Raw genomic sequence first — 9,173 nt, forward strand, 5'->3', positions numbered from 1 at the left:
TGGTTTACATATATAAAAAGAGGAACCCCACTGATACATAAATATGTGAATTATATTAACTGTAAATAGACTAATTACTCCTTTATTTTTTGACAAAAAACACATTTATTATTGAGCACTGGGTGTTATTCTGTATGTTGGTAAATTGAACACCAATAAAAATAAATTAAAAAAATAAATGTTTCTTTCATAATAAGAGTAGGAAAATAACACCATGAACTACAAGAAGAAGTTCTGGCATTCATCTCTGAAGAATGAGGTGAGAGGATTTTGCATCATCCTGGAAGCAGACCACCCTCAGGATCTCTGTACTCTTATGACAGGTGTAGCACAGCACATATCGGGAATACATGGCTCTGGCCCTGCCTGTAGCCCAAGGAGCCTACCGGCCCACACAAGATGCTCTGGCCAGGAGGATCAAGGAGAACTGGAGGGCAGCAGGAACCTACTTCTGAGAAGGGCGAGAATGGAACAGCCTTGCCCCTCCTGACACTGGAGTGTAGAAGAGTCTCTTAGACTTTTGGTCCTGCGTTAGAAGATGCCCAATGGTTTGTGCTCAGTGTGTTACACAAACGTCCGCACTGAAGAACAGCTGTGGCCTTTCCCAGGACAATCTGACCCACAAATTCTCACTGGTGTGGCTAAAGACCAGAAGTATCTGTGATGTCAGCCCATGAGCGAAGCTGGCTGAAATTTCTGTACTGCAAATCCTGTCCATTCTGGAGAAAACAGCCAAGGTGAGCACCTCAAGCAGCAGCTCTAGACCACAAAAGAGCAACATGCTGTTCAGGATGGCTTCCAAGAAGAGCACAGAGGTCTGCAGCAGCAGGCAATAGGAGGACATGGGGCAGATCGGAAGGTCAAACCCACACTACCAACTGGCATCTTTCAATGGCAGAGGTTTCCATTTATACCAAAAAAATAGTCGAATTCCTTCATTTCCAAAGTAAAAGAAAGGCATCACCACATCCACTACTACATGGGCTGTTGGAGATGGCAGCAGGAGAGCTTTCTACAGAAATATGAGGAGTTCCAGCAGGAATAGTAAGCATAATACCACTAACTCAGAAAGAACAGGATTTCCAGAGGGGTGGAGGACAACCCTTTACCTCTGGAATATCAGCTAGCACTGTCATCTTCACTCCAATTACCCCTCTTTAATTTCAAGCATATTTTCCTATATTCACTGTTATTTCTAGAGATATGTCAAAATAATAGAATTAAAGTAGGAAAATGAAAATAATTTCCTAGAACTTTAACAATCAAACACAGAACAGGGCAATATATGCGTCAGATCCCATTTGCCTTGATTTGGTCATTACTGTAACTGGTACCATTGATAATTTTCCCTAATGGACAAAGCTCTAATGCATTGATTAGTGGATAACAAAAATGATTAAATCTACATCTGTATGTGTATATTCCTACAGAGATCACACACAATAGACCCTACATGCAGAACTGTATGTATGAGTGTGTCAATATCTATTTTTTCTGTCTTCTTTCATTGTGATCTAATTTGTGATATATATTAAGTGCCATATGTGAGACACAAATATGGGTTCCATTTTGTGATGCAGAGTTATATATATAATCTATAAGTATATTTATATTATGTAAAAATCTCCCCGAGGGTTGCCTAGGCTCAGTCCATTGAGCTTCTGATTCTTGGATTTGGCTCAAGTCATGACCTGGTGGTTGTGATATGGAGCACGGAGCCCTACAGTTAGGCCCCACACTCAGTGCAGAGTCGGCCTCATGTTCTTTCTTCCTATACCTACCCACCCTTCCACCCCTCCGTAATCACATGCATGCACACTCTCTGTCTCAATTAAATAAGTAAAACAAAATTATAAATCCTTTCTAAAATTGAGGATAATTGAAAATCAAGGAGCTACAAACTCCACATAAACAATGTATTTCTTCGTCTTTCAAATGGCTCTCACTTCACAGCTCCACATTCAATGGAAGTCTCCACCATAAACTAATCTCATCACCTCAGAGACAGGAGTGTTTACCACCAAACCTCTTTCTTGCCAACAGGCCCAAATCACCTTCAGAAAAGAGAGAAAAATCTGCCTTCTACAGATGCCAATTCTATGGAATTCATGTCATTTAAATTATTACCACCACCTGATCTGGTTTAAGAATCAGCTAAAATGTAATTTGTGCTCTCCACCACCTATTCCAGCTCAATCTGCCCATGTCTATCTGAAAGTGTTTGCATGTGCTTATCTCCCAAGCTCCCATAAAACAATAAATACTTCACATGAGTGACTACCACCACTCTAGTATGAAAAGGAAAAATTTTAACTGGCTCCCCAAACCTCTATTCATTGTCTAAATTTCCCCTCCAGCAGAATGCTCTTCAGTTTCAGTGATGACCTGCCCCATGCCAATCCATTATCGTCCTCCTTTTTCTATGATTCCATGCCTACTTCACTTCTGCGCATTTTAGTGTGCAAATTTATGTCACACACTCAAAGACTTCTCTGTAATATCCAGATTGCTTCAGGACCTGGAGTTTATAATTGAATTATTTCTGCACTCTTCCACTGACCGTTAGCATGACTTCAATCACATGAGTCTTTAAAAAAAATTATATAAATGAGACATTACAATCACTATTATAACTCATTGTTAACAATGAAGATGTTCAAGATGTTCTGTTTGGGTCTCATCATTTATGAATGAATTAACAAGATTGGGAAATATATGGGAATTTCTCAATTTAAATATTTCTTATAAGATGAGGGGATTTTATATTCGTTATCCAGACAAAGCAGACCAGGGATATCCTGGGGTCACGACTCATGAGCAAAAAGGGGCTGACAGTTGGGAAACACAGACTGATCACTAAACTGGTGTTCATTATGTACCAGTTGAGATTATCAAACAGACTCAAAACAATCTGAAAGAGGACAGAGTTTTAAAATAGACAAAGGTGCTCACCAGGAGAAGGATGGTTTTGGTGGCTGTAGATTCAGGTGATGATGTGGAGGAAACACTGCTCCTGAGAATGTGTTGAACACTCTGCCTGTGCCTGTACAGAATGAAGACCATGGAGCTGCTGGCAGAGAGCATGAGCCCCAAAAACAGGACATCAGGGAATGACAACAATGCTACATGCAATGGGTTTCTGGTTTTGTCACGAACACTTGAACAGTATCCAAAACTTTTTCTACTTGTGATATTTTTGTTGTTCAAAGTGATAGTCAAAAACATAGGAATCACAATATTTACAAGTATCTGCAGGACCCAGAACAGGACTATGGAAGGGACAATGAACTTGAAAGCTTTCTCTTTAAGCACTGCCCACCTGGAGTTCCTGGGGCTGATGATGATGACCTGGAAGACACTCAAGAGGTGGGTGGTGCCAATGGACACTCCCCTGCCTACCCCACGAATATAGAGAAAAAATTTGCATCCAAAATCACTGAGGATATGATATAACCCCCAAAATGGCATTGCATTGTGTATTCCAAATGAGAACAGGACCAAAATGTTGGCTACAATCAGATTCTTAACAATGAAATCTGTGGACTTTGGCCTACACCCAGTGAAATAAAGGAAGAGATAATGGTTAAGAAGAGATAAAAAAGGGAGTTGCCTCTTGACGGGATGAGCACTGGGTGTTATTCTGTATGTTGGCAAATTGAACACCAATAAAAAATAAATTTATTATTTAAAAAAATAAAATAAGTAGGACATACTGTAAAAAAAAGGGGGGGGGTGTTGCCTGTGTTCTCCTCTAGGCTTTTGATGGAATCTTGTCTCACAGTTAGATCTTTCATCCATTTTGAGTTTATCTTTGTGTATGGTGAGAGTGGTCTAGTTTCATTCTTCTGCATGTGGATGTCCAATTTTCCCAGCACCATTTATTGAAGAGACTGTCTTTCTTCCAATGGATAGTCTTTCCTCTTTTATCGAATATTAGTTGACCATAAAGTTGAGCGTCCACTTCTGGATTCTCTGTTCTGTTCCATTGATCTATGTGTCTGTTTTTGTGCCAGTACCACACTGTCTTGATGACCACAGCTTTGTAGTACAACCTGAAATCTGGCATTGTGATGCCCCCAGCTATGGTTTTCTTTTTTAAAATTCCCCTGGCTATTCAGGGTCTTTTCTGATTCCACACAAATCTTAAAATAATTTGTTCTAACTCTCTGAAGAAAGTCCATGTATTTTGATAGGGAGTTCCCCAGGATTCCAACCACAGTCTGTATTAAGATCACTCCTACTGCCAGATCCTTGGTGGCCGTCCTGGCAGGTCTCAGTGATTAGTATTTGTCTTCTGGGTAAGAGGATCCCGTGTGGGAATATGAGGAAGGGGCAACATGAATCATGTCAGCTGAACTCCGATATTCTCCACTTATTGACACTTCCTACTTTGAAATAATACTTACAGCACTTCTGTCATTTAAGGCCTTCAAATTGTTGCAAACACAAATATTACCAAATACTTGTAATGTGTAACTCACTGGTATAATGGCCACCCATGTGGTAACTTATTTCTCTCAAATACATGAGGCAGTGACTATTGCATTCTTTATAAAGGTGAAAACACAAGCACACAGAGGTGAAGTACTTTGAATTCATTCACTAATTAGGGGCAAAGTGGCAATTCGAATCTGGCCAGAATGGTTACAAACTAGTGCATTTAATCCATAATATACAAAAATGCTAGTGAGGTGTGTTTCTTGAAATAAACCAGCTATCGATTTAAGTTTAGGTTTGTACCTTGTCATTTCAAGTTAGATTGCTGGCATATTTACAATTTTTAATGATGAGTTCTCACTTATTTATGAAGACTGTTTCTATAGCCAAATAGGAACTTGAATACAGCTTTAGATATCGTAATAAAGTGTAGATGCACTGATTGCAGTACTACAAAGCTGAAGGAACCTGCCCCATGACAAGCTGGATTCAGTGAATTCAAGAATGGCTCAATACGAGGATGGCGAAGAAAGAATCATTGACTTTTATTCCAGGAACAAATGTGCAAGACATAGGAACTCAGGATAAAAAGCACCGCTGATGGTTTAAGTCCTGTAACATCCACACAAAATTATGACTACATTCAGATCATATACATATCTACTTATTAATATCTGCTTAAATAAATTTAGTACCTGTAAAGCAAGACTTGTGAAAGATACTGAACTACAAGACATGCAAAATGGAATGCTAAAGCAAAATCCTTATCTCTTGTACAAGTGACATAGGTTTTGGAGTAGTATGTTTAATATCAGCACATGTATCACAAGATACATTTGAGATTAAAAATCATGTGTGACACTAAGTTATATTTTCCTTAAATGCTTCCTCCCTCCGTTAATGGGAAAAGTCTCTCCACAACCGAGACACAATTATTTAATCTATTAAGCACTTCATAACCCAGAGTTTAGAAAACATTTCTGCTCCAGGAACTGTGACCAGACACACTGTTTTTGCACAGGATAAGATTATTTCTATACATTCATCCAATATTTATTATAATCATGGAGGTGTTATGAATGCACATGTAGAGATCAGAAAATGTCTATTGCTCCTGGAACAGAGTCTGAACAGCAGCCGGACTCCAGAATTACAGTCCTTAAGCAAATTAATGATTATATTTATTTGCAGAAAATGTTGAATTATTATATTGCACACCTGAAAATAATCTAACACTGTATGTTAAACTAACTGGACTTAAAATTAAAACTTTAAAAAATCAGTTTTCACAACCCACTTGGTTCAAACCACAGCAATCATTGTCAGTGAGGATGATACTACATCGCCTTAGGAGCTATAAGGGATGGCCATAGGTCTAGGACCACCATCTCTCTTTCCTAGCTCAGCTCCTGCCTCAGGATGTATTCCACCTTCATGCCAGCCTTTGGCACTGAACCAGATTCATACATAGAAATCCTCCTTTATCCAATATGTTCCCTTATCTGGACTTCTGATACCACTCCTTCCTTTACAAATTCTACCTCCCAGAAATTTTTAAAAATCCACCAACTTTGTCCTGCTGCACACATGGTGGGCTCAGTGGATGGGTAGAGCAAGCAGTATGTGTGCAAGAGGGGCAGCTGGGCCCTGAGATGTGTGTTTATGACTCTGGGAGCTCCCTTCCCCTCACAACTTCAATTATCATTTCACCTAAAGCAGCATTGGCACTGACAGGCTTGGGAGCTGAGAATATTTTTGAAAACTTTTTTCTTAGTTGCCAATTACCAAGAATAACTACAAGTTTCTAATGAGCACCTCTTAAGACATTCTTGGCATGTGGGTCAAGGACACAAAGCCTAGGGGAAAGAGAAGCAGGGGCAGGAACCATAGGCACAGGACAGAGAGCCCTGAAGAAGAGAGTGGATGTGAGTGAGCCAAAGAGCCCACGGTAAAGAGCCAGGGTAATAGAGCTGAGAGAAGGAAAAGTTTTCAAGGTCTAAACCCATGGCCTCTCAAGGAGGAAGGAAGGACACAGAGTCTCACCTGGAACTCACTATTTATCTCAGAAAGACATTTTCCCTTTGCTATCCTGGTCCAGGTCTTTCTCATTATCTGGAAAAACCACATTTTGCAAATATGCCTTTTATGGCATCAACCCTTCTATTATGTGTTCCAGTGAATTCCATCAAAATCATTATGCTCACATCTTAACATCTCAGAATATGCTCTTCTTAGGAAATAGGGCCATTGCAGATGGAATTAGTTAAGCTGAAGTCATATGGAGCACAGTGACTCCTAATCCAACATTACTGGTGTCCTTACAGAAAGGGGAAATTTGGAGGAAGACATTGATACAGGGAAAACACCCTATAAAGACAAGTTATGCTGCCATAAGGTTAGGAGACAAAGCCGGGAGACTGGCCTGGAGCAGACTCTCCCCAGGGACAATCTGAAAGGTCCACACCCTGAGGACACCTTGATCTGAGGCTGTAGCCTCCAGAACTGCCAAACGGAATTTTTGTTGCTTCAGACACTCAGTCCATGGCCTTCTTATGACACCCCAGCAACTAATACCCCCTAAAATTGGTTATATTTTTCTTAAATGCTTCTTCCCTCCATTAATGGAAAAATTCTCTACATAACTAACGGAGACACAGTTATTTAATCTATTAAGCACTTCATAACCCAGAGTTATAGAAAACATTTCTGCTCCAGCAAATGCAACCAGACATACTGTTTCTGCACAGGATCACATGATTTCTAGACATTCATCCAACATTTATTACAAGCATGGAAGCATTAGGAGTGCACATATAGAGATCTGAAAATGATTTTTCAGAAATCCCCTCCCCAAGGTGATAATAAACATGAAACCAGTAGGGAGGACCACTCAGCTGCACACCACTTCTCAAATAATGAGCCTGGAAATCACCTGGCATATGCCTGAAAGAGATTCTTTACAACATTCCACGCTAATAGGCTTTTGATCAGCTTGCCTCTAAGAGCTGCCTGGGCTCCTCTGGGAGCCTGGAAGTGGATGGGCACACCTTCTCTCCCCAGCTCACTGCAACAATCAAACCACATCTCCTGCTTTTCCCTTGAAGAAGCTCATCCACATATCTAGTGCACTGACATTTCCTCATAACCTTTGCCTCTGAGCTGATACACTCAGGACTGAAGTTCTGCTCATTTGTGATGCCTGAGACACAGGATGACAGACACAATCAGAGAAATCCACACCAAGGGACATCCTGCAAAACAATGGCAGCAGTCTTCAAAACTTTCCCTATCACTGAAGATAAAGGAAAAAGCAAGAGAAGTAACTGATCTAGATTAAAGAAACTAAGGAAAGAAGATAATAAAATCAATCCCTGACATGACTGGATCCTCAATTTCTGAAAACAGACAAAATGACATCATTGTATTACTCTGGAATCTGTATAGGGATAGTCCCTGAAATGAAGTGAGCATTGAATGACAAGTGGAAACATGTGGGCATGCAGGTGCTCAGATATTACATGGTACAGCCATTTAAAAGGATGACTTATCAAGTGCACAGCCACGGTGAAAACCAGCAGTTGTGGTGAAGTGAATCCATATCCAGAACCACCAAGATAATCCATATGGGCATAAAGCAACTTGACCAACTCTCCACATCTCTTGATGTGTGGGATAGCCAATATTCAATTTTTTCTTTTAGTTTGGAAATATCTTTATTTTTCCTAATATTATAGAAATGTTGTACACTACTCCAAAAATTTACAGAGGAAGTTACAGCTCTTACAACCCTACCCAGATAATCAATATAAAGAATTTTTTCTCATTAAACTCTTTACATGTATAAATAAGGAGTGTTTTGATAAAGATAACTCATTAATATTATTGAATTATGTTTAAAAGCATATGGCAGACATATTTCTAATGCATAAATACATCTCCTTCCAGATCACTGATTCTCAGGAAAGTTATCTGATTGGAAAATAAGTCCAGTATAATATATTTATGTAAACATTGAACCAAAACAGAATATGTTAAAGGTGTGTGTAAATATTTAATTTTATGCCACTTTTTAAAAGATGTATTTATTTATTCATGAGAGACACAGAGAGAGAGAGAGAAGCAGAGACATAGGCAGAGGGAGAAGTAGCTCCCCACAGGAAGCCTGATGTGGGACTCGATCCCAGGACCCCAGGATCATGACCGGAGCCAAAGGCAGACACTCAACTACTGAGCCACCTAGGCGTCCCAATTTTATGCCATTTCTTTTATAATATCAGATATGCTATAATGCTGCATGAGAAGAAGAATAAACCCATCCAGAAAACTGTTACACTTGGAGATCAAAATGGTATCAGATATGAATTAATAAATTAAAAATTTACTTATTTTGTTGTGAATTATTAAGTGCATATTTATGTGTACAGGCACACCTCAGAGATATTCAGGTTTAGTTCAAGACCACCCCAATAAAGCAGCTAACATAATAAAGGAGGCCAAATGCATTTTTTTGTTTCCCAGTGCACTTAACAGTTATGTTTACCTAATACTGGAGTCTATTCAGTGTGCAATACCACTATGCCTAAAAAAACAATGTGTATAACGATTTAAAAATACTTTATTACAAAAAAAATGCTAACCATTATCTGTGCTTTCAGCAAGTGAAAACCTTTTTGGTTGGTGGGGGGGTCATGCTTCCATGTTAAGGGCTGCTGAATGACTGGTCAGGGTGGTATTAC

This window comes from Canis lupus, chromosome 1, assembly GCF_048164855.1.
Source record: "Canis lupus baileyi chromosome 1, mCanLup2.hap1, whole genome shotgun sequence".
Lineage (NCBI taxonomy): Eukaryota > Metazoa > Chordata > Mammalia > Carnivora > Canidae > Canis > Canis lupus.